The sequence below is a fragment of the Balaenoptera musculus genome, chromosome 1, assembly GCF_009873245.2.
Source record: "Balaenoptera musculus isolate JJ_BM4_2016_0621 chromosome 1, mBalMus1.pri.v3, whole genome shotgun sequence".
NCBI classification, from domain to species: domain Eukaryota; kingdom Metazoa; phylum Chordata; class Mammalia; order Artiodactyla; family Balaenopteridae; genus Balaenoptera; species Balaenoptera musculus.
In genome coordinates, this window is record NC_045785.1 from 78,635,135 (window position 1) to 78,661,528 (window position 26,394).

Consider the following 26,394-nt stretch of genomic DNA (forward strand, 5'->3'; position numbering starts at 1 on the left):
CAAACTTTGATGCTAACATTGATAAAATATTATTCTCTAATTTTAGAGACCTTATTTGTAACTGGTTGACATAGATCATTGAGCTTAAATGTCTGTTTCTCATTAAATAAAATCAAGGAATCACTATGTGCAGTTTACCATACCTGTAAGTATAAAGGAATCCAACACAGCCTTCCCTAGGGCACTGAAAAGCTCTCTCTTCGCAGTGGGGCAAAAATGCATTGTTGGATTGCAATCCTGTTTGCAGAACCAGTTGTACAGATAGGGAAAAATGAATCAAGTTATTGCTCAGAGGACTACTTTGGGCTGTATGACAGCTGTGTGCCCTCTAGATTTATTTTCAGTCTAACTGATTTGAGTCATTTCTCAAGAAAGGAGTGCTGTCAAGTGAATTGTCTTCTCTGCTGATGAAGAGAGCCTTTCTAAACATTGCCTTGCTGGTAAAATTGATGTGTTTGGAATTGTTGGCCTATGAATTAAATTAGACCCAATCCAATGACTTAAAACACATAGCCTAGGTTGTGTACTGACTGCATCTCACAAAGAGTGCAGAAGCACAGTATTTTTTCTAGTATATATCTAGACATCAAATGGATAATTTGTAGCATAAATTTGTAGCTTAGAATACGTCTCTTTTTTTCTAAGTTTGAGGTCCTTTTAAATTTCATTCGTAATATACATCTGGAGAATGGTAGTAGTTTTCTTTGTGTCTTTGATTGTATAATAATTCCTACTTACCAAATGTAGTTGACCAGAAAAAAAATTTATGTAGAATAAGGAATGCAAGTGGTCACGGTGATTAGCCCATCAGACAGAGTGGTGCGGAAATTATTAGGTTTATAAGGGGGACAAGGAAGGGCAATAAGAACCTTGAGGGGAAAGTAGTCTATAATATCTTATAATTTTAAGTTATGTGAGTTTCTAGGCTGTGTAAGAAATACAGGCTTAGACCATTCTCTAGGTTTAACCCCCGCCCCCCCGACACACACACAAAATCAAAATGTCAAGCAATGAAAATAACAGATGTCAAACTCAGGTAACCTGGGGTCAGAATACCAAAAGGAAGTCTAGCTTGAAGCAGATGCTGAAAACAGGAATTGAGATCCGGAAACCAGAAGTCAGAGTAGGAGGGTTGAAGAATCATAACTCTTCATTATAAGACAGAACCACGCAGAGGAATCACCTGGAGAACCTGGGAGGTTTTGACACTTGGCTACAGTTTTCCCCATGTTCATTTCTGTGTACCAATAACCTTCAATGCCCTGCAGGATCCCACCATGATATAGGTCCTAAAAGAATTTCTTTGGAGTATGTAAATAGAAAGCATGGTTCAAGATGAAGTTGGGACATGGAGATTGAGTCATGATTGCTAAGGAAAAACACATGTCAAGTTCTTGAAGTACAGTAATCACAGGACTGTGATTTATTCACTCAGCAATTATTTATTGAGCTCCTACTATCTGAGTTAAAAGCTGGGGATACATCATTGAACCTTACAGATAAAAGGTCTGTGCTCTTAGAGCTTACTGCCTCGTGGGTAGACACAGAAAATAGACAAAATAATTACATAGTACATTAAACAGAGATAAATTACATAGAGAAGAACAAAACAGGAAGTATTCTTCAGAATTGGATTCCCCAAGGATACATTTCCCAGTTCTATCAAAGCTAGCAAAGGAAAGATTAATATTTATAAAAATACAAAACATACCACATCTGAAATTCCTTCCTGTTTCTGTTAACTCTGTTGATGAGCTAAATACATTCACTGTTTCTACAACCAACCAGTAGGTTTAAAGCACAAAATGAAGTTTAAGTAGCGTGGGAGAGCAGCTTTTTTACACTGAAGTACAATGAAAAATACGCCCTTACACATTTTGTTAGAGAGTTGGCCATTCATGATCAGGATGGTAGTGAGCACCTACAACAGGGAGCCTGGAAGTTATTTAAAATCTTCCCGTCCTGTTTGCCTCCAGTTGGGCAGACAAGTAGAAGCCACACAAAGAGATGTGTATGTGTGTGTGTGTGTGTGTGTGTGTGTGTGTGTGTGTGTTTTTATAACATACAGACATTATGTTTCAGTCAACTTGATTGCCTTCATAAAAAAATCAAATTGTCTCATCTTTAAATAGAAATATTCACAAAGGCAAGTATTAAGTGAACTCCTTTATGCAGGAGATGGACTCAGTCTACATTTACTTCTCTATTCCAAATTACCAAGTGCAAGCCTTTAAATCCAACATTGGCCAAGGTCAGCAGCAAAAGCAAACAGTCTTAACAAACACATATGTTCTCCTCTCCCCAGGGCTCCAGTTTATTTCCAACTGCCTACTAGACCTCACCACCTAAATGACCCACAGGTACTGCAAACTCAGTGTTTTAAAAACCACATTCATCAGCCTTCTCCACTGACCAGTTTTCACCATTGACCCTGTGGCCAAAACCAGGGTGGTCTCTTGTCCTTGAGTCTTGGCTTTCCTTAATATCTAGTCTACCACCAGTCCTGATCAATACCTGAGTAACTCTAGAATCCATGCCCATAAACTATTTAGCAGAGTACCTGCTTGAAAGTACTAAAGAATGATTGGTACTTAAAAGTGCTTAAAAGTATTTGCTTTTATCCCCCCCTTCTCCTCACGCTTAGTCACATCTTAGTTCAAGCCTTCTTTCTTATTTTTATCCCTTGGACTATTGATCTGGTCTCTTAACCTATATCGTACATTCCCCCTTCTAATGAACCCTCCATGCTGCTACCAAAGCAGCAAATACTAAATTTCTAAATTTGAAATTTGACACTGACCAGATCATTTCACTTCCTTGTATAAAAACCTTTATGGGTTCCGTAGCATGGTACCCAAGTCTCTTTATGATCTGAACCTAAATGGCCTTTTTACCTCACCTTCTTCAACTTTTCCACAGGGTTCACTCCCAAGAGCAGTACTTGGTCAAAACTTAGCTACACCAAATCCCTAATAAAGGTATAAAACCTTAATTATGTTAGTAAATTATCCTTGATTCATAGTGAAAGAGCAAATTCACCAGATTGCTCATTGATCTTCCAATGAATGTTGGAATATTAACTCACACTTTATGATCAAGCCTTTCACCCAACTTTATTCCTATTTCCTTTCCTCATCTCTCCCATCAGCCAATACTTGTCCGATTTTTTCTGTTACTGCTACTTAAATTCACTCCTGTCATTTTCACTGACACTCCCCTGTTCAGGTCCTGACTACTCAGTTATTGAATTACTGCAGTAGGATCCTACCTGGTACCCTTGCCTCCATTCTGCCTCCCCTCCCTTCTCCTGCCCCAGTGTATCTCCCTTGCCCCAGTAGGTTACTTTTCCTAAAACACTGCTTGCATTCTGTTTTAGAATCTATAATGGTTCTCTTTTGTGAGTCAAGTCAAGCCATACTCTTCATTCTGGAATCTTAAGTCCTAACTGTCCTTAGTGCCTCACTTATTTGTGAAGTCATCTCTGGCTATGAAGATTCCCTCCCCAGTGGGACCTGCTGCCTCATTGCTCTTCCCCACTCAAGACTCCCTGGTCTTGCCCTTCCCCAGCTGGAGGTCTTCTTCCTGATCTAGCTCCTGCATATCCTGAAAGGCTCAGATGCACGTCACCCGTGCTGCTTTCTCCATTCCCTGAACTATAATTGTTGGCCTTTTTGAGAGGCAGCTTCTGATGGTGAGAACAACACGGTATTTGGTGTCAGTTATGGGATCAAGCTCTTGTTCACCAGACATCTGATTTAGGCAGCTTATTTTTTTCTCTCTGAGCTGGTATCCTTATCATAAAGTCAAGTGAGTGATTTAAATGACTTATGGGAAAAAATGCTGCATAAACTTTAAAGCATTATGCAGATGTATCTCATTGTTGTCTCAACTATACTGTTTAATCCTTGATTATGTGTATTCCTGTTCCCTATTCATTTTGTGTATGTTTCCCATCTCCCTAACTTTGAGTATTTTAAGGGTAGATATGAGGTGAAATGCAGAAGTAAAATGAATTCTCATTTAGTGACTGTCATTCCTTCTTGTCCTATTTAGCCCACACCACAGCAAATATTCAACACATTCTCCCGTGTCAAGAGAATCCAGTAATTACAAGCATAAAGTATCAGGCACTAGAGTGAAAGTACAGGGAGTGAGAGAGTAACCGGGAGAAAATGAGGTGACCAGAGAGAAGGAGACTGCCTAGGCAACTGGCCTGCCTCCATACTGACTTACTTTATGGGTTCATAGACGAACTCATTAGACTCTGAGGCAGTCTCTTCAGTCTATTTACACGATGGCAATAGAATTACCTCATCTTCTTAGGAGTAATACACTTCTTGCATAGAGTAGGCTCGCAAATGTTTATCGAATTCACTACCCACATGATTATGTATACTATTATGCACACATGTTTATACAGGCACATATACATGCCAATGGATGTCACTACTTACATAGTTTTTTTTCCCTTTAAATTTCATTCTCGTGTGTAGCAGCAGTGTGTCTGCTTTGTCTGCAGAGTATCACTGATATTCGCATTTGCATTGTGTTGGTGCAGTGTCTGACAGGGGGTACCTGATTACTTGCTGAAGTCATAAGTAGTTTAGGAACTACCTTATTTAGATTGCTAAGAAATACCCGTACAAACATTGCATTATTTCTCATATTAAGCTTACTCAAATCCTGCTTAAAATCAAAAATAAGAATAAAAAATAATAGTGAGAATTCATTCTGTTTTTGCACAGGTATCTTCTAGCTGCCTCTTCCACAGGCAACCTTCTAGGAATGAGGGATATGGTGGTGGAGTGCAGGGATTTATGATTCTGATTAGAAGGAAAATATGAGCTGTGACAAGTCTTGTTTGATGACACTATCCTTGAACAATAAGAATTATCGTTAGATATTTATAACTCTTGCTATGTCTGGGTCACTGAGTCTTCATACTCAGTTAAAAAACAAACTAATCCAACAGTAAAATATGGTTCCTGTTTTAAAGGAGTTTATAAATTTAGAGTAAAATACAGGGAATGACAGTAATCCCAGCAAAACAGTTAGGAGAAATGGGATTTGCTTGTTACCTTAGAAGCAAAAGGTAGTACATTTCTCCAAAGTAAGTCATGAAAGACTGTGATTGTTTTGTTGCAGGGCTGACTTAGTAGCAGGAAAATGATAGCTTAACCCTGTTCTCGGTTCACCAGGTGGGCGGGTAAACCTAGCATTTCAGATGAGCCAGCCTGGCCACAGGAAAAGGCATTTGCATTGAGGGACATTGCCAGACAACAAAATGAAGACTTCTGCTTTTGCAATTTCTCTTATTACTGCTTTCATTAAATTGATGTTTCCAAAGGAATGAGTTTTTAAATGAAATCTTAATAGTGCTTCAGCTAATTCCAAATGTACTCTTTCATTTTACTCTGCTTTCACAATGTGATCATATTTGGTTTCACTTCCTGGTTTGTCCTCACAAGGCTGTTGCTGGGAAATATTTAAATAAAGTATTTATGAGACATGAATATTGTTTTTTAATGGATGCATTTTGGTTTGATTTAGATTTAGTTCATGTAGTAATTTTTATAGAAATAAGATTTCTGTTGCCTAAATTGGTAAGTCAGTTGCTTAGGGGGAAAAAAAAAAAAACGTTTTGCCACTGAATTTAATTAAGTTACCTTGTGTTGAAGCCTACAGAACTGTTTGATTAGGCACCAGCTGTGAATCAAGTGAAATGTAGGCCCATAATTAGAGTAATTGTAACTTGATTTTAAACAGAGGTTTGATTGCATGATGAGTGACATAATGCCTAATGATTTTTCCAAAAGAAAGGCCTAGTATACTCTTGGACTGATGGCTTGCTCGGGGTGTATCTAACATGGCCACTAGTGTATCAGGCACCACTGTGTGTGTGTGTGTGTGTGTTTTAAATGACTGTTCTTATGTGTTATAACATTGCATGAAATATTTGGCTACTAATTCTAAAACTGATATTTTTATCCCAATGCATCTAATTTCCACCAAAGTATTCAAGTACCATCTAGTGTAGAAAACCTAATCAAATCCATTTCTCTTTTGAAAACATCAATTAAGACTTTTAGGAAAAGTCTGCTCCCTCAAAATCTAATTGTTTTGTCCAGTTGCATCATTTTACTGGCTAATCTGAAAGCGTAATTTTTTTAAGCATAACTACTTTTCTACTTGATATTTTAATTATGAAGTCCTTTATGTTTTATTTTACAAGGTGATCTGATATATACCCTAATACAGAATTAGGCTTCCTGCTCTCATTCTCAGATCCCTTCCAATGAATTCTTCCTGATGCTTTCAAATTAATTTCCCTAATATACACTAATATGTCCTTAAATGTATTTTTTTCCATCATTCCTCTGCTCAGATACCATCAGTGATTCCCTACTGCTTGTATGATCAAATCTAAATTCCTTTCTGCTCTCATAAAAATATATGACTATTAATTCTACAAGTGATATTTTTATCTGAAAACAGTTATTTCTCAGGTGCCTGTTATGTGCTAAGGGCTGAGCTGTGTCTTGAAAAATTCTTAGCCTGACATTCTAGACTTTATTTGACCCAAATCTACTTTCCACTCTTATCTCCATTATTACTGTCTCAAAACTTCCACTCAATCCACACATGTCTCTTCACTAACTCCTTAAATTCACCTTGGCTTCCTCCTATTTGTTCCTTTATTGTTTGTTTGTTCCTCATTCCTTCACATAAAATACTAATCCTCCCTTCTACCACTCATCCCTTCACCTCCCATTTATATAAATCCTATGCACTTTTCTTGGTCCAACTCATAACACCTGTGCAATGACTATAATTTCTTTGGCATATATTGCCTTAAAACATAACTGTGTAATCCATTTGTTTGACCTTTCTTGTATTCATGCTTTATTTACCAAAGCATAAGGTCTTTTTTTTTTTTTTTTTTAATAGTTTGTTTATTTATTTATTTACGGCTGTGTTGGGTCTTCGTTTCTGTACGAGGGCTTTCTCTAGTTGTGGCAAGTGGGGGCCACTCTTCATCGCGGTGCACGGGCCTCTCACTATCGCGGCCTCTCTTGTTGCGGAGCACAGGCTCCAGGCGTGCAGGCTCAGCAATTGTGGCTCACGGGCCCAGTCGCTCCACGGCATGTGGGATCCTCCCAGACCAGGGCTCGAACCCGTGTCCCCCGCATTGGCAGGCAGACCCTCAACCACTGCGCCACCAGGGAGGCCCAGCATAAGGTCTTTTTGAAGTTCATGTTTAAGTTTGACACCTTTCTGTCCCCTTCAGAATCTGGGAAGATGATGCTTTGCACCCAGCAGAAGCTAGGTCATGATTGTTGAGGACACTTAGTGGACGCAAGATGTGACAATCCTATACTCTCTTGGTACCCCATCTCTGACCATGACACAGTTGGTGGCACATAGGGCCCTCTTCATTTCTATCTCTGTTCAACTAACAGTGACTAAGTTGTTGCCTTCCTTCAGTGAATAAGACTTCCCACAATGGAAACACACGATGTTGTCAAATGTAAATAGAAAAATGTTATTTCTTGTGTATGGGTTAGGGGGAAAAAAATGGAGACAGGAAGAAAAGACACCATTAGCTTTCTTGCTGCAATCCTTCTACCTTCAAGTTTGTTGCTAAGAAATAACGGTAGATTCATTTGCTGTGCACAAAGGAGAAACCTAGGTCACTGACAGGAGATGATGCGTGCTGTGCAGCTGGATTTGTCACTGAGCCGGACAACGCCCCACCCTCGTTTAGAAGTCTTGTGTTAAACTTCCAGACTGGGAATGTGGCTTTTTTTTCCTGGGAAGCCATCACAGTTCCAGAGAGAACATGGCTTCTCTTCTTTGCTCACACCAAGTGAAGCTGCAGAGTCCTCTGAATTCTAAAGCCCAAGGCCAACCCAATATGCAGAAACCCTACCACTCACCTTCTTTGGAATGTGGACAATCTACCTGATTCCTGTTAGTTCTTTGTGGGTTCTTTTAGAAGCCTGACCTTACTCTTATCACTTCAGTATCCCCAGAGCTGCCTCAAATTATTCTTAAGGCCATGGCTAAGCTAAATCTCTTTTCTCTTTTTGATAGGGCTGGAATAGAGACTTTATCTCCTAAAGGATTCAGGGACCTTTGCCTGTCATGTGGAATTAGGTGATTTGAAGATAAGATACTGTGGTGATTATAGGAAGTTGTTCTGGTCTTTGCTCCAAGCAAGGGGGGGAGGGGGTTCTAATTTTAATTCTTTTAATGTTCATTTAATATTTACTAGCAGCTTCTGCCTACTAAGCCCTGGGGATACAATGACGAGCATGAGACATGTAGACCAGACCTCCTAGAGCTTATACTTTAGTGGGAGAGAAGTAAACCTCAATTGAACAATTACACGAAGGTGTGTGCTAAGTGCTGTGAAAACAAGGAATAGAGAACTAAAAGAACACATTGTGAAGGGCCTGGTCAGAGAAGGGGTCCCTTAAGACATAACTTCTCTAAGTCATTAACTCAGGATGTCCGGTGGCTTAAATGACTGCCTGCTCTGTTTGGCCCTTGCAGGTGAGCTTGGCCTTCTAAGTGGACTGCTTGGCACTGTTTCAAATTGCAACTAGTTTGAATAAGAATTAGCCCTCCTGTAAGACTATTCTCATGCAGTGGGAGGCTATGAGTGGTATAATAAGAAATACATTTATATTTGGTCTTTGCCCTCAGCTTCTGGCACAGAGCTCCTAAAATCCTTGGAATTTCCTGACAGGAGCATCTTTTATTACTCATGGTGAGCCCCTTTCAGCCTTACCTGGCTTTATGCTAATGGGGTGACTCTGGGTGGGCCCCTAGGGAGCTTCAGGATGAGGGCTGGTTGCCAGAGGGACCAGCCAGGTGACTAGAGGGTTGGAACTTTCAGTCTACCCCCTGACCTCTGAGGACAGGGGAAGGACTAGAGATTTTCAGTCTCCAATGTCCGGTGATTTAATCAATGATGCCTATGTAATGAAACTTCCAGAAACACCCCTAAACGACAGAGTCTGGGAGCTTCCGGGTTAGTGACCATATCGAGGTTCTGGGAGGGTGGCGTACTCAGATGGCGCATGAGAGCTCCACACACACCACCAAATACCTTTCCCTATGCATCTCTTCCATTTGACTGTTGCAGAGTTGTATCCTTTACAATAAACCTGTAAACCTAAAGTGTTTTCCTGAGTTCTGTGAGTCGTTCTAGTGAATTGTCAACCTTGAGGAGGGGGTTGTGGGAGCCCCTGAATTTGTAATTAAGCTGGACAAAAGTGTGGGTAATCTGAGTACCTGGGACTTGAGACCGGCATCTAAAGTGGGGGCAGTCTTGTGGGACTGAGCACTTAGACCTGTGGAATCTTGCACTAACTTAAGTATCAGGATAGGATTGCATCGCAGGACACCCAGGTGGTGTCAGAGAAGGTAATGTCAGAAAAAGAGACAACTCACTATGTTTACCCTAAATGGAGACCAGACATTTTTCTGCTCCAGCAGAGGAGCAAATGAAAACCAGTGTTTTTGACCACCAGCAGCCATTAACCAAGTTGCAAACATGAAGCACTGATTTAACACCAAGGTGAAAGTGGACTTTTTACCTGAAACATAGATGACATAAGAGCTGGTTTTTTTGAAACTGACCTATTTCTCTCTTAATGCTCTTGCTCAATCCTTTACCTCCCACACCTTCTTCCAGCGAAAATAGGAGCTGGAAGAGGTAAGCAGTCTTGGCTGACCGTAATGTTTTAAAAGTCCTCTCTGGGTTGGGCAGACAGGTATGGCTGCAGTTCATTGGCACTGTGAGCCAGAGGTTGCAGGTGTTGTTTTTTTCTTGCTTTTTTAAATCCCTAGTTGATAGTGTGAATGGTCCATTTTCAGTCCATTATTGCAAGGTGGATTTGGAGAAGAACTTTCTGCTCAGGTTATTGTCTTCTCACAGCGAAGAGACTACTGCCAGTTTTGTGTTTTGGTCACATATTGCTACCTGGACCCCTGTGCCTTTCTAAAAAATTCTTTTTGACTTTGTAGTAGGACTTAAGTGTGAGGGGGTGTCAGTGACCTTGTAACACTTGCCGTTTTGTTTCCTTGGAACCAAGATGGTGTCAATAAGGCTCACTTCATGGGTTGTTTTGTTTCAGTTTAGGATAATGCTCCAAGGTCAAAAGCATCCCCTTCTAAAATTACTTTACTGACAAAAAAAAAAAAAAAATGGTTTTCTCTAATGAGTTCCCCTTTACATTTATGTGCACCTTTAATGATTTCAGAATGCTTCCACAGTATTTCTTTTACCACTACTGTCAGCTCAGGGCCAGTATGATTGGCCACGTTTTGAAGCCAAGGACATGGCGGCCTGGACTGGGCGAGTGGTTTGCTTTAGCCCATGCAGATGGCGGTGGAGACAGGCCTGGAATCGTTCCAGGGCATGTTTTCCACACCGGGAGCAGAGAAAACCAGCCCCTACCTCTTACCCTCACTTATGGGGGGAGTGGAGGGTTAGGGGAACAAAAGATATGAAGATGAATAAAAAGTGGGCAGTTTGCAGTTACCTAAAGCAGCTCCAGAACATTCACAGAGAAACATCTAAGCAGGAGGAGTAATCATCACTCTGTGCTTCCAGAATTGACTGCCCTACCGATGACTGCTGCTGACCAGGAAGTAGAATAAAACTTCTGTAAAAATGCCTGATATCTGGGAGCATAGACACCAGTAACATGTAGATAAAAACAGAGCCAGAGGCTTTAAAAATTCCTTCCCCTCACAGCGGTAGTCCAAACTGTATCAGAATCCATGACACGGGCAGCATGAGCTGAAGTTAAAGGCAGCCATATCCAACTTGTGAGGTTGTGTGCGTGTCCAGGGTGAGCCATGTGGCCGTGTGATTCTTCCTACTCCAGCTGTCCTCAAGTGAGTGGTGATCACAGAATATGTCCAGTCTGCCCAGCCTTTTGCGGTCAGACACTAGCATTCCTGGGAAGGAAATAGCAAGAGCTAATAAAACCACAAGAGAAGCTGGGTAGTACTCGTTTCCATCGTGTGCCAGTGCCAGCTGCGGCCCCCCACCACCTCCCTGAGACATTGTCCTTATAATAACAAATAACCAAATCAGGAGGTGATGTGTTTTAGAAAGAGCTCCCTGGCTGCAACATGGAAATGGGACTAAGGAAGGGAAGAGAGGAGAATATTTCAGCCGTCTTCCCCAAAGATGAGGCAGGCTCCACCCAAGGCAGTGGTAGCAGGGACGCAGAAGAAGGGAGTAGTTTAAGAAAAGAACCAATTGATTTCAGAGAATAGAGGAAAAGAAGGTTTGGGGTTAGGTGCCTGAGCTCTTGATGTTGCTGTCAACCTTCAGCATCATTCAGCTATCAGTGTTAATGTTGCTTCCAATATTCAGGCACTCAGGAAGAGCAGATTTGGTGTGGGTGTGAGAAGAAATGGCAGGTTCAGTTTGGGACATGCTGAGTTTAAGTTTTCTACACATCTCAGTGTATAGCTGGGAAGATAGCGGGGGAGATGATTCTGCAGTTTAGGACTAGGGAGCTGAGCTTGTCATATAATTTTGGGGGATCATCTACAGGGAGGTGGTGGATAATTCCTTTATCTTATTTTTTCTTTTTTTTTAAATTTATTTAATTTATTTATTTTTGACTGCATTGGGTCTTCACTGCCGCGCATGGGCTCACTCTAGTTGCAGGGAGCGGGGCCTGCTCTTCGTTGGGGTGCACAGGCTTCTCATTGCAGTGCTTCTCTTGTTGCAGAGCACGGGCTCTAGGTGTGAGGGCTTCAGTAGTTGTGGCTCGTGAGCTCTAGAGCTCAGGCTCAGTAGTTGTGGCGCACGGACTTAGTTGCTCCGCGGCATGTGGGATCTTCCCGGACCAGGGCTCGAACCCATGTCCCCTGCACTGGCAGGCAGATTCTTAACCACTGTGCCACCAGCGAAGCCCTGGATAATTCTTAAGAATAGAGGATGTCATCCCAGGAGAGCACGTGCATGAGCAGAGAAGCTACTGGTCAGTGACTGAATCCTGGCGAACCCCGCTGCCTGAGAGATGGTAGTATTAGGACCCTTCCACGGTTCCCTCTTACCTTTTTCCCTTCAATTAAAATCAATGCTTTCCTCATATGCTCGACCTGATGACCTTCTTTTCTTGCTGTGACCCACTTTTTCTCTCTTTTTGGCCAGCCCGGTTTATTGGTTTCCAGTCGCAGATCATTCAGCGTGCTCTCTTTCTAAGGAAACATGCAGCAGGCATCTTTGAGTTAATGCTTTCCCTGGTGCTGTCACCTTCTTCTTTCGAAGCCCTGCTTGATTCTCACCACTCCGTAGGAGTCTCTTCAGATTAGGTCTCCCTTAGCTCCAGCGGCAATTAATCAACTCGCAGGATAGTGGAATGCAGGAGGCGGAGGGTCCAGCTATCATTCGTCTCTCTCTCGAACATGACAAGTGAGGGGGAAGTCAGGTCAGATGATGTGAGATGACTTGCCCAACACTATACTGTCAGTTAAATGTAAAGCAGAGAGTAGAAATTGGGTCTCCTGACACCCAGTCAGGGGTTCTTTCTGTTAGGGTGTGATGCCTCATAGTCTTCCTCTGTGTGCCATGGTGATGGTTACTCTCCTTCATTTAAACATCCCGTTTCATTACTACAGTCCCCTCATCCTTCTTCAGTATAGCCCTATAGAGAGGCAGAGCAGCTATTGCTCTTATTAAATTGGCTCTCATTTGATATGGATCACTACCTTTATTCACTCGTGCCTTGAATGGACATTTCTACCACACATAATCCAGAGACCAAGGAAGTAACAAGGCAGTCCTACAAAAATACACGTTATTATGAAAGCCTCAGGGATTGATTGATTGACTAGTGTAAGTGCCTGATAAGTATGTCTGCTATCACTAAGGTAAAGGATTATGATGGCTCTTCTCTAACCACTTGCACACACACACACACAATCTCTCTGCCTTACCACCAACCTCTCCCTCACCCCGACTCGCACCCTATAAGGCTGTCCTAGATGCTTTCTGCTGAACTGACCTCTAAATAAAAGAAGATTAACAAGAGGATCAAATACTTTGCAAATTCATCTCAAGTTATTAATGATTGTTGTAAACATGTGGGTGCTTCAGTGGTTATTTTAGGAGAAAAAAAAGATCTCATGTGTGTGTTTGCCTAGCTAGTCACTAGAAGATATTTGAATGTGTTAGCTTCGTATATGGCTGTTTATCTAGTATAAAAGAGACCCACACCTTTTCTAGGCAAATTAGTGAGATCATATCTCCCCCACCCAAATCCTTCCAATTAAAGGTAACAAAAAATTGATAATGAAATATTTAGTATTTATTATAATAACCTATGAATTATGGACAAAGCAAATTTGACACAGTAAAATAATATTTTTATGTGTTGGTATGTTTTCTAGTACATGGGGGCCCGCTGTATATTTATTTTGTGTAATCCATTTGTGTTCATTTTAAAGCAGAACAGTCTTCCTGTTTTACATGATAGATTTTTTTTTGTGGTAAAATATATGTAATATAAAATTTACGATTTTAACCATTTTAAAGTATACAGTTCTGTGGCATGAAGCACATTCACATTGTTGTGCATCTGTGATTATAGATTTTATAACATGGCCTTGGGTGATTCTGGCTATATCTGACTTGTCTGCAGCATGAATCTTGATTGGGAAGACAGGCATTGCATCAAAAAGTAGAGGGTACTTGCACAGGTTAACTTTTTACAAATGTTGCATCACCTTGTATTGTTTTGGCTTCACGATACTTGGTCTTCCCTATGTGTCATATATTAAATAATAGAGGTAAATTACATTTATATTTATATTGCACAACACTTTCTAGTAACTGGAGTCATGTGACACATTGCAAAACGTGGCATGGAAATCTCTGGCTTGGGTGGAAAACCAAACCCCCTAATATCCAGTCTTGTTTCTCTTTACAGGGTAATTTAAAGCCAACCTTTAAAGAATTCACTTTAAATAAACCTACTACTCAGTTAATAAATTGTCATTTTTGAGCATTTACTTTGTACCTCCTGCTATGCTAAACATTAGGTTTATAGCTATCTCATTTAATTCTTACAACAACTCCATTATTATCTCTCTTTTACAGATGAGAAAATTGATACTTAGTTTATCTAAGATCAAGCAGGTGGTAAATGACACAGTCAGAACTTGATCTTAACCATTCTGCTATACTCCCTTCCTCCTAAAAGTGTCAGGTAAGCACTAAGCCTAACAAAGTAACTAACAGATTGAAGACATGCGATACTTCTTTATTAAGTCATTCAGAAAGAAGGTCGTATTTAAGTGATATGGCATAAATTTAGTTTAACCACATTTTAATAGGAAGGCCAGGAAGAAAACCCATGTAAAAGATCATTTAAATACAGATTAAACTTGGGTTATTCCTCTTGTCGTTACAGGGGTGGGTGAATGTTTCTCCGTAAGAGGTTGTGCCAGTAGGATGCACTCCTGTTCATGTTGATCTTAATTACTTAATAGAGGCAAGCAGGATGGAGGGAGCAGTTGTTGATTCTGTTTCACTAGATGGAATACTGAGTAATGAACAGGAAAACTATATAGATCTGATTTTTAGATTGTGTCTTTCAGTTTCTCTAAAAGATAGATTGTCGGTGTTTTTTTAAGTGATGTCACATTCTATGTAAAACTCCTTTTAACATAGCTTATTGGAGAGGTGGTGTAGCAGATGGCTCTTAGAGCTGGTGTGAATTCTTCTCCTTTGTGAGCTTGAGCCTGAGCAAGCTTCTCAGTTCCTCCCATCTTCACCTTTCCCACCGTTAGAGTTGAGGTCATAATACGTACCTCACTAAGTGCCCAGTAAATGGTAGCTTTCCTCTTTCCACCTCCCACCACCTTTCTCCATTCAACAGACAATTACTGAGAATCTCTTGTGTGTTAGCTCCTGTCTTGCACACTGAACTCTTCTAAGAGCTCATAGTGAGAGGCAGGGAGGCATCTGACCAGCTATTTGTGATGCAGTTTAATAGAAACGGTAGAACACTCACCATTCGCTCGATGCCAAAGAAGCACCAGGTATGGAACAAGTACTTGTTGGGGGTGCGGGGGAGGGGGTTGAGTGAGTAGCAGTGTTTATTTTAAACATCTTTTGTGTTTAACGGTCATTCAGTACTTGGTGAACATTAAACTTTTGTGTTTTGTGGTTAGAAGTTAGCTTGACGTAAACACTAGTCTGATTTGCAATGCATGGCAATTTGATTTTTGTTGTTGGGTTAACAATATGGTCGAGCAGATATAGCATTCCTTATAGTGATTCACTATCAGAAGTTACTGCTTTTATGAGACTGAAACCATCCCTGTACCTGAAATATTGTTAGCTTGATAATAGCACACAGGGTTGTGGAACTACGATACTTAGGGAGCATCTAATATGTGGCAGGCCCTGGGTGACAAGGAAAGTCCTTACCTTCCCAGAGCCTGTGGTGTTGGGGGAAGGTAGACTGGACAAGAAATGGGCACAGAACAGCATGGCACACGGTATCCTTGTTGGGTGGTATCTTGATGCTTCCGCTGGTCCCAGCATTATTCCTGTTGCATTATACTGTTAATTTGTACAAAAGAAGAATTTTGAAATTATAATTTGATGTGATATTAAGGTCATTTAAGACTGCTGTGGCATTTATCCATTGATCCATCACTGATTCAAATTGACTCACTGTCATTATAATGTAGCCAGTCAGGCTGAATTTGACAGCACTTCTGCATTCAGATTTGTCAGATGTCATGTTTGGTGAGTAAGCTGGCAAATTTGAAATTTTCTCCTTTCTTTCTGAAGGGTTAAGGCTTAGCGTCTGCCTCTGAATCTCTGTGCCTGTCAGGAGCAGATGGAAACGCCTGAGGCTCTGTCCCCACTGCTTTGTTTATCACCCTTCCAGGCCCACCGTGTCTGTACCCCAGATGTGTGCACAGATCTTTCAGAGAGCCAGGCCTGCTCCTCCATACCCTTGGTTCCTAACTGGGTGGGGAAACCTGATCTGGTATTATTGGTTCACTCAATAATTGCTTACTCAATACTTATGATGAGCGCAGGGGCAGAACTGGGACATGGGAGCACCCTAGGTGGGCTATTAACTTGTTACTCTGGGCAGGCTAATGATTTGATGTCACTTCAGACTGCTATTCGTTAAATATTTGTTCACATTTTTAAGAGAAGCCAGGAGCTGTATGAGAGAGAAGAGGGTAGCCAAAGAGCCCCTGTAGTTCCCACTTCTGCCAGTTGCCAGGATCTCAACTGACCAGAAGTAGCAGACTCTTTGTCTTTCCTTCCAACCACATTCTGAACAATCCCTGAGAAAAGTCTGGTAGATACTATTTTAGTTTAATTTAGCTAACTTTCCAAAGATGTTTCAACACCCCATTGATGAATTGGTACAGGGAAGCTGCCGTAATATCGAGGCGCTTAACCTAGCCTCGGAAAGAGATGCTGGGATAGATCCTGAGAATATAGGTAAATGAGATTCTGCCCCAGTCCTCAAGGAACTTGAGGCAGTAGCTTATTACATGTCATGAAACAGTGTGAGAGAACTATTGATAAAGTATTCCAGGAAAGCAGAGGGAAGAGCAGTGAACGCAGCCTGTGGAGGTCAGTGTGGCTCATGGCGGTGATTCATGGAGTGATCCTAGGGTGGGACCGATGGTGAAGTGAAATGTCCTTCTCTTCAGTAAACCTGGTATTCAGAGTCTGAACCTTTCAAATTGATGAAAATAGGATACTTTAATTTTACGCAACCTAAAGCCTTAATCTTATGGAATTGCACAAGGCAGGCTGAATAAGTGTGACATTGCAGGGATTCTTGCCATATTGACCTGCAAAGATTCTTGACTTCTTGCTAAATCTTAAAAGGAATCTATCACTGAAAGACAAATTCTCCCAAATGGAAAGCCTTTCTCAGATTCTAAGATTTTATAGTAGGCCTTTGCTTTTACTACAAAGGAGTTTGTTTTGTCAATCTCCGCTGTCTCCACTGACCAGAAGGAAATAAGAGCACCCAGACTTCTCAGTTTTCAAAGTAAAAGCCTTGGGGCGTTTTGTTTTTCTATCAGAAAGCTGATTACCCCCTATTGTTCCTTAATCCACAGTCACTTGGGAGCGTTCCCTTCTGTGTCCCTCACTGGGAACCTTCTGAAAGGAGCTCTTATTTGAGAAAGGGAGCTCTCAGTGTTAGGCTTGTCATCTCCAAATCTTCCAGGATACATTTTTTTAGGTTATCTTGGAATTGATTTTTTCAGTGAAAATACACATCTTGTGTCTTGCCTCTGGGGAGAGTAAATGTTTTTCAGAGGGTAGGTAAAGCCGGTTTTATAACCCCCATCCAGCATAGCTAGCTGGGGAGCCCACTGATGCTTCCTCGGCAGCTGGGTCTGTCACAATTACTGTGACAGTCCAAGTCCTGTTTTGATCTTGCCTAATATGGACTGTTTATTTCTATTCTTAGAAGCGTCGCCATTTAGTACTTTCACATTTCATTCTTGCAACTTATACTTTGGTTCGCTGCTGGGGAGGAAGAAAGGTGATAATGTTTGCTGTTGTTTCTAAAATTAGTTTGAGTGATTTGATTTTAGGCTGGATAAAGAAACTGAGCTACATTTTGTTTTTTTACTTGACAGCAATGGCTGCACTCTGAGATGACAAGTTGTCATTGTGAGAGAGCTTTCATTAAGTTCTGCATTTATATCTTCTCCGCAAAATATTACTCTGGTTTAGGTAAATGTGAAACAGAAAAGAGGAATGAAACTCATCGTTAAAACATGTTGGGAAGCATTCAACCCAATTCAAAGTAATGCACAATAAAGCAACAAGATCCTTTTCATGTGTGGAATTAGCGAAGACTTTTCTTTTTAATGATGATTCCCGCATCTGGTGAGGGTACTACTCATATTGTTTACAGGAAAGAAAATTAGTATAATCTTCTTGGGAAGTAATTGGATGTTATATATCAGAAGCCTTAAAATGTTCATGCTCTTTGATCTATTACTCTTACTTTTGGAGGTCTATGCAAAGGAAATCATATGAACAGAGTTAGAGATGTTTACAGCATTATTAGTAATAAAAAGGGAAAACAAGATTCAGTAGGGAAATGATTTTGTAACCTATGACATAGCCATGTATGAACTATTATGCTTCAAAAATGACGTTTCGAGAAACTACAACAACATCGAGAAAGCCTCTGAGAAATGATGAGGCAAAAAGAGATCTCAATATCATAACACTGAATTTTATAATGGCATAGTTGTGTAAAACTAGCAGGCCAGCAAAAACAAAAACAAAACTGGAAGGGGAAAACAATCCTAAACATTAAGTTGTTTTTCCCCATGTTTTCCTATTTTCTGTAAGAAGCATAGATATTTTCAATGAGTTTTTCTATCTTTTATTTATAAAATGAGTGGTGCCTCATAATGCTTACCTCATTCTTCATTAAAAATTTAAAGTTCATATTTTATGCCTTGTAAATTGCCATGCTGATGGGATTAAATGTGTAGCTTGTGACAGTGATTTTGTTTCTCTCCCTGGGTTTTATTTGACACCTTTTGTAAGAGGTCAGAAAGTGATCTCTTTAACAGCAGTGGCTTTTTAAAAAAGTTATCTTTTATATGTTTCATAAAGTTATTATAGCTGTTTGAAACTTTAGAACCACGTAAGTGGATAAATTGTCTTTAAAGTGGATAAAATTGTCTTTAAAGTGGATAAAAAGTCCTATGATGCATAAAATATAACAATATGTTTATGATTTCTCTTTAGGAATTTTTCAAATAGAAACTAATTGCAGAGTTTCCGGTTGACCAGGCATTCATAGGGTAAGATTAATATTCTGAATTGTGAACACATGGTAAAGATAATTACTATTACACTGGTAGCTTGGGGCAAATAAGTACTGAATACTTAGTGTGTAAAAAGAGATTACTATTCTTACAGATGTTTTGAGTAAAGTCCGTTTGATGTTTTTAAACCAATTAAACAGAAAATTAAATCTGTATACATTTTGGTAAAATGTCATCTTCCTATCCTTTGTTGGCTTTGTAGGTAGGAAAGGATACGTGTATGTGTTTGATATTTGTCATTTTTTTAACATTAAAGATCTAAGGAATATAATAAATGTCTATGAGAGACTTAGATTCCATGACTCCATGTCTATATTTTTCTGATTTTTGTTTAAGGTAGCATTTTTTAAAATTAATTAATTAATTAATTAATTTGGCTGCATTGGGTCTTCGTTGCTGCGCATGGGCTTTCTCTAGTTGCGGCGGGCGGGGGCTACTCTTCGTTGCGGTGCGCGCTTCTCATTGCAGTGGCATCCCTTGTTGTGGAGCATGGGCTCTAGGCTCGTGGGCTTCAGTAGTTGTGGCATGCAGGCTCAGTAGTTGTGGTGCACGGGCTTAGTTGCTCTGTGGCATGTGGGATCTTCCCAGACCAGGGCTCGAACCCGTGTCCTCTGCATTGGCAGGCGGATTCTTAACCACTGCGCCACCAGGGAAGTCCCTAGGGTAGCATTTTTAATGTATAGAATTGGTTTGCCATGTTTCCGTAATGAAAACATGGTCATGCTTTCCTAGAGTAGGTAAGTCAGAAATAAACAAGTTCTATATCCTGTTGCTTCCTGCAAACATCATTCATCTTTTACAGTTGTGGAAGTTTAATCTTAAATTAGCTCTGTGGCAGAGCTTTTGACTTTGACATGATGAATGATTAATTTGTACACTGTATTAAATTGCATGGCTCTCCAGTGGTGTGGATATGACATATGTCTTAAAGCTGTGTCACCCAGCTCTGAACATAGAGTCCAGGTAAAGCAGTGGTGAGGACAGTGGATCTATCCCCTGCTGTATTCTGAACACCTTTCTTTTTACAGATGAAGGTAGATACTTGGACTTCTCGAGTATATCCGCATTTCCCTGCTGATTCATTGAGTTGACTGTGAATTCTTAAAAGCTAGTAATAGATCAGCTACTTCTCTCCTTATGACTCTTCAGTGGCTTTTCCACCACTCCTATACTACTTACTATCCTAACTCTTTATCTTGACTGCAGGCCCTCTGTTACTCTACTTTCCCCAGGCTTCTGACATTCCAGCCAGGTGTCCTCCTTTCTGATCTGCACACATCCTAAGCTTCTTGCTCCTTCTCCCTGGAATGATCTTACCCAGTATCATCATCTGGTAGGCTCCATTTAGATCCCTGTTCTAATGGTAGTCCTTCTAAAGAGGCCTTTCCTCACTCCCCAGTCTAAAGTAGCTATGTATTCTTCATAACATTTCTGATTTTATCATGTGTGTGTATTTGGTTTTCTCTCTTTCCTTACTACACAGTAAGGTCCCTGAGAGCAGGGATCTTGTCTGTCTTGCACATCTATATTTCCCTAACACTTAGAACTCTGCCTGGCACATAGTAGACATTCTAAATATTTGTTGCATGAACAGACTAAATCCTGACCTTTGTTTGACAAGTACTGCTTTACCATTCTCAGTAGCGTTTCACCCATTCTCTTTGGATATTTTGTTTGTGTAGAACCGAATGCAGTGCTTACTTTTGGCCATCATCCCACTCATTTTGGCACTGAAATGACAGTATAAGATGGTGCTGCTAACTCTCAACTATGCATGTCTTCTCTCCACAATAGGATTGTAAATCCCATGAAAGCAGAAACAAGGCCTCATATTTCCTTGGTATGCCTTTGTAGTCCTAACCTCCATAATTGAATGTATATAAATGTTAACTTTAGAGAAAGGGTTAAGACTAGTGGCTTAATCATATGTTTAAGTATTTCTAGAATACACTGGTTTGTGTGTCCCAGAGCTAAAAAAAAAAAAAAAAAATCTCATTTTGATTTATAGTTTTAAAAAATTATAACACAGAAATGTTCTGGACTAGTTTTGCAACTTCATGTTCCAAACCCCTGTTTTATTTTATTAATAAGCCCTATTATTACTTAGGCTAGGTGACCAGAAGCAATGCTCTCAACCTCCCAGTTCTTTTCAAATTAGGCAAGGTGGCCTTAAGCCCATGTTCTACTACCCTGTGACCCTAGAGAAGCTGCTTGAACATCTTTGAAATTTAGTTTCCTTATGTGTGAAGAGTTAGACTCTGATCTCTGTGGTTTCTTCTTGGGTTAAACAGTCCATGTGATTCTGCTGCTGTGAAAGGTAGGTCACCTATGGAAGAATTACTGTAGAAGCAAATGGACTGATGATCACTGCTATCGGCCAGTCATTTGAAAGGAGAGCGTGTGTGATTCCCCAGGGACTGCACAGGGACTGGGTTTGGCTCGACTTTATGGCTTGCTGACTCTGGGGTGATGGGAGGGGGTCAGGAGAACAGTTTTATGAACAATGAAGATGGCGGAGAAGGGTTTGAAGTTGCTGTCTGTTTACAGATTCTCGGAATTATGTAGCCACTGGTGGCTTATGCTCTAGTGTTAATATTACAGTAATAGGACTGCAGCTTCTCTTCATTTTAAATGTAGTCTAGATAATCTGGTAGCTTACTTAAAGCATCAAAGAATTGAGAGGTCTTTTCCTAAAAACACAATTACCATCTAAATTAAATGCACGATGTATTTCATAACCATCAGAAACAAGGAATAGTGAAACAATGTTCCTTAAAGTTCAACAACTCCGATTTAATTAGGATTTCTAGAGTTGTTCACGTGCTCTTAATTGTCGTATTCAGTAACTTTCTCCTGGGACTTTAGATGATAACGGGTAATTTTTCTAATATTTAGCATATTATCTGATTGTTTCACAGATCCATTTCCACTCTACAGCTTTGTGTAAGAAGCTGCAGAATGATAGTTACACATCACTATTCTCCTTTGGTTTCTCTGTTTTGACTATGATGTCAGACCCTTTGATTTCTGTGCTCCAGAAACACTGTGCTGCTTTTTTACCTCACTGACCCTGCTATTCTATCCCCCTTTACTCTTCCTTGTCTGATAGTCCTTCCTCATCTGATATGTTATAAAGGGGAGAGAGATTCTATTCTTCACTCACTAAATTCTTTCAAAGAATTAATTCATTTCTGTGGCACTATCTACTACTTAAATGCTCTTGACTTCCTATAGTGGATTAAAGATGGCTGCAAATACTTTGTGATTTTCCCCATCAAGAGATGGAGTCTATTTCCCTTCCTTTTGAATCTGGGCTGGATCTGTTTCCTTTTTGCCCCATCAAAAGGAAGAAATGGTGTGGAGTAATTTCTAAGGCTAGACCTTAAGGAGATTTGTAGCTTCTGCTTTTGTGTGCTTGTAATGTTCCTACTTAGAACTTAGTCACCTTGCTCTGAGGCAGCCTAAACAGCCATGTGTGGAGGAGTGACAAAGCCCCTGGTCATTAGCTGAAGCTGAGCTCCAGGCCAGCAGCCAGCCAAAATGCCAGCCCTGTGACTGAGGCATTTTGGACCTTCAGCCAACACCACATGAAACAGAACTGCCTCATCATCCCACAGATTCATCAGAAATGATGAATGGTTATTTCAGCTGCTACGTTTCGGGATGGCTTGTTACATAGCAATAAAGAACCAAAACAAAAATTGGTGCCTAGAAGTGAGGTGTTGCCACAAGAAAACATCTGGCATTGGCTTTGAGACCAGGTAGCAGTGAACCTGAAGGGGAAGTAAGAAGATTATTGGACTTCCCTGGTGACGCAATGGTTAAGAATCCACCTGCCAATGCAGGGAACACGGGTTCGAGCCCTGGTCCGGGAAGATCCCACATGCCGTGGAGCAACTAAGCCCATGCACCACAACTACTGAGCCTGCACTCTAGAGCCCGCGAGCCACAACTACTGAGCCCGCGTGCCACAACTACTGAAGCCCGCGTGCCTAGAGCCTGTGCTCCAAAACAAGAGAAGCCACCGCAAAGAGAAGCCTGTGCACTGCAACGAAGAGTAGGCCCCGCTCACTGCAACTAGAGAAAGCCCGCACGCAGCAACGAAGACCCAACACAGCCATAAATAAATAAATAAATAAGTTTTTTAAAAAGAAGATTCTTTTTTTAAAAAATAAATTTATTTATTTATTTATTTTTGGCTGCGTTGGGTCTTCGTTGCTGTGCGCGGGCTTTCTCTAGTTGCATTGCTGTGTGTGGGCTTCTCATTGCAGTGGCTTCTCCTGTTGTGGAGCACCGGCTCTAGGCGTGCGGGCTCAGTACTTGTGGCTCACAGGCTTAGTTGCTCCATGGCATGTGAGATCTTCCCGGACCAGGGCTCAAACCTGTGTCCCCTGCATTGGCATGCAGATTCTTGACCACTGCGCCACCAGGGAAGTCCCAGAAGATTCTTAATGGTGGCTCGAAGAGCAGTGAGGAAATTGCTATTGGAGGATATAAAATGGTACCCTTGTTATGTATTGACAAAAAAATTAAGATTGACACTTACAGTAACATGGAAGATAGAAAATGAACCTAACCGATTTGTGGATCTAGCTTAGATTTCCCAGCAGAATTTTGGAAGTACCAATTGACTTTTTAAAACCACTTATGACCAAAGTATTGTAAGAGAGAGATTAATTATAGAAGAAACGGTTCAGATTTTAAGTAGACTTTAGAGGACATATTTCCAATCCAGAATTTTCTGGGGTCGTGAATAAAACTGTTTCTTTCGAAGTAAGAAACGGCCTCAGGTTGAAAGATCAGATCCAGAGCAGCACTAGTGCAGTAAAATTTGGTCTTAAGGTACAAATAAAAGCCAGGCAACAGGTATAGGACCCTGTATTAAGACTTCAAAAAGATTTAAGGCAGTGCCTCTTCTCAGCTAGATAGAAGGGCTTCTAAGAATCTTAAGGGTGTTGTCCCATAGCATCCTGGATATGATTTAGATGACAAGATCCTAGACTTCAAGCCTGAACTTGATGCCATAGCAGAATGAAACGTTTGGGGGGCTTGGCAGAGGGTGAGGCTTTCATGTGAGAGGAATGTAAATCATTTGTGGGCAGAGAGTAGACTGCAGTGGATTAAACACGGCTGCACATTCTTTGCCTCTTTTCCCACTGAGAGGAGGCATTTGCCTCCTTGAATCTGGGCTGGTACCTGACTCCTTTGACCAATAGAATATAGTGGACATGACACCGTGTAGCTTTGAGAGCTATCCCATGAAAGAACTGCAGGTTTTGCCTCTTTGCTTGAAATGCACTATTTTAGAACCCAACCACCAAGCTATGTGAGGACACTCGAACAGCCACAAGAAGTCTCACACAAAGTACCAGCCAGCAGTCAGCACCAACTACCAACCTGATGAATGAGGACATTTTGGACCTTCCAGCCATCTTTGTGCCAGCCAACACCAGGAAATAAAAGAACCACCCACAGAATCACAAGAAATAAAACTATTTTTAAGCTGTTGAGGTTTGGAATATGCAGAATAGTTAGCCAAAATCCTTCCCATCTATATGCTTCCAAGTTCTAGCCTCTCTGTGGAAAGGCTTAATCATCTTAGATACACCCTGCCTAACATGTGAACGAAATATTCTTCTGCCTTCTGCATTTTTGTACGTTCAGTTATTTATTGTGCAAATACTTACTGTACACCATGTGCTATAAACTGTGGAAGATCCTATAATACCATAGGATCAGAATCGGAATCCTTTTGACCCTGTTTCTCCATGGACCTCTCTTAGGACATTTGATGTTGCTAAGTGGCATTGAATTTTCATTTACAGTGACTATTTCATTCACTGCTTTCTTTTCAAATATATTACAAAAGTTCTCCGTATTATTTCTGGCCCACGTGATTGAAATAGCCTTTCAGCCACCCCCTTGTTTCTAATCCTTCTCCTCAAATCCATCCTGCAAATCTCTCTAGCTCAGTGACTCAGTGTTCCCCTACCGTACACCTGAGTCTCTGAAGGTTCCTCTAGTTGATGGTAGCTGTTACTTTGTAGTTTGTGGGGAGGAGGAGCACTCTAGACATCTGAAACTTCAGGAAGACTTAAAAGGTCGGCACTTTCCCCAGATATTTCATTGCCAATCTATCTTGTGAGCTTTCTCCTCCTGGGAGATTTGGAAAAAAAAAAAATTGCTGACCTCACCTAGACCAACTAAAGTGTTCTTTAAGAGTGGCCCTGGGTTTAAGTTTCTTATAAAAGTGCCCCAGGGGATTCTAATGTGAAGCCGAAGTTGAGAACCACTGTCTTAGATTTGTGATTCTCAAGAAGTGGTCTCTGCACCAGCAACATCAACATTAACTAGGAATTTGTTAGAAATACACATTCTTGAGGCCTAATGCAGACCTAATGAATCAGAAACTCCAAGGGTGGGACCTATCACATTGTGATTTCATAAGCTCTCCAGTGATTGATGAACGTTGAGGTTAGAGAAACACTTTACTAGATGAATCCTAGTTCCCTTCTAGATCTCAAAGCTAGTGTCTGGCCAGTGATCATTTAAGTGCTTGAGAAATGCTAAGTAATTGTCATCAGTTTTCTGAAGAGTGAGTGGTTCAGGGGGTTATTTATAATAGTATAAAGCAAAGGAGCAAATTAATCCTGGATACTAATGCATCGTTTCTCAGAGAGAGAACTCAAAGAGCTCGGTGCTTTGTGACCACCTAGAGGGGTGGGATGGGGAGGGTGGGAGGGAAGGAGCCGCAAGAGGGAGGAGATATGGAGATATATGTATATGTATAGCTGATTCACTTTGTTATAAAGCAGAAACTAAGACACCATTGTAAAGCAATTATACTCCAGTAAAGATATTAAACAACAAAAAAAAAGACAAAATAAAATTGCAGTTAGATATATGTTAGACCCAAGAAACATCTTTTTTTTTAATAAATTTATTCATTTTTATATTTTTATTTTTGGCTGCGTTAGGTCTTCGTTGCTGCATGCCGGCTTTCTCTAGTTGCGGCGAGCGGGGGCTACTCTTTGTTGTGGTGCGCGGGCTTCTCATTGCAGTGGCTTCTCTTGTTGCAGAGCACGGGCTCTAGACACACGGGCTTCAGTAGTTGTGGCAGGCGGGCTCAGTAGTTGTGGCTTGTGGGCTCTAGAGCACAGGCTCAGTAGTTGTGGTACACTGGCTTAGTTGCTCTGCGGCATGTGGGATCTTCCCGGACCAGGGCTCGAACCTGTGTCCTCTGCATTGGCAGGTGGATTCTTAACCACTACACCACCAGGGAAGCCCAGACCCAGGAAACATCTTGATGAGAAGTAGGACTAAGCATTTTGAAAGGATGTAAGGCGATTTTAAAATCAATTTTCAGTGAGAGTAGTATAGAGAAACCCCATTCTGTATTGTTTGGCTGTGTCCCTGCCTGGGGCCAGAGACAGAGAGCTTTGAAGTAGCATCCAGTTCTCATCATACAATGACTCTAAATACCATCTGATCATCATTTGTTTATTTTTTCAC

The 26,394-nt window shown here is 40.9% G+C and overlaps 1 protein-coding gene across 1 annotated transcript in view; it reads left to right on the forward strand.

The window, feature by feature from the left end:
* Positions 1-26,394, forward strand: part of LRRC8B (leucine rich repeat containing 8 VRAC subunit B) — a 70,666-nt gene that overhangs the window by 17,094 nt on the left and 27,178 nt on the right. Inside the window, 1 exon segment of the mRNA XM_036853086.1 lies at positions 18,803-18,858. The gene's annotated coding sequence lies outside the window, so the exon portion shown is untranslated.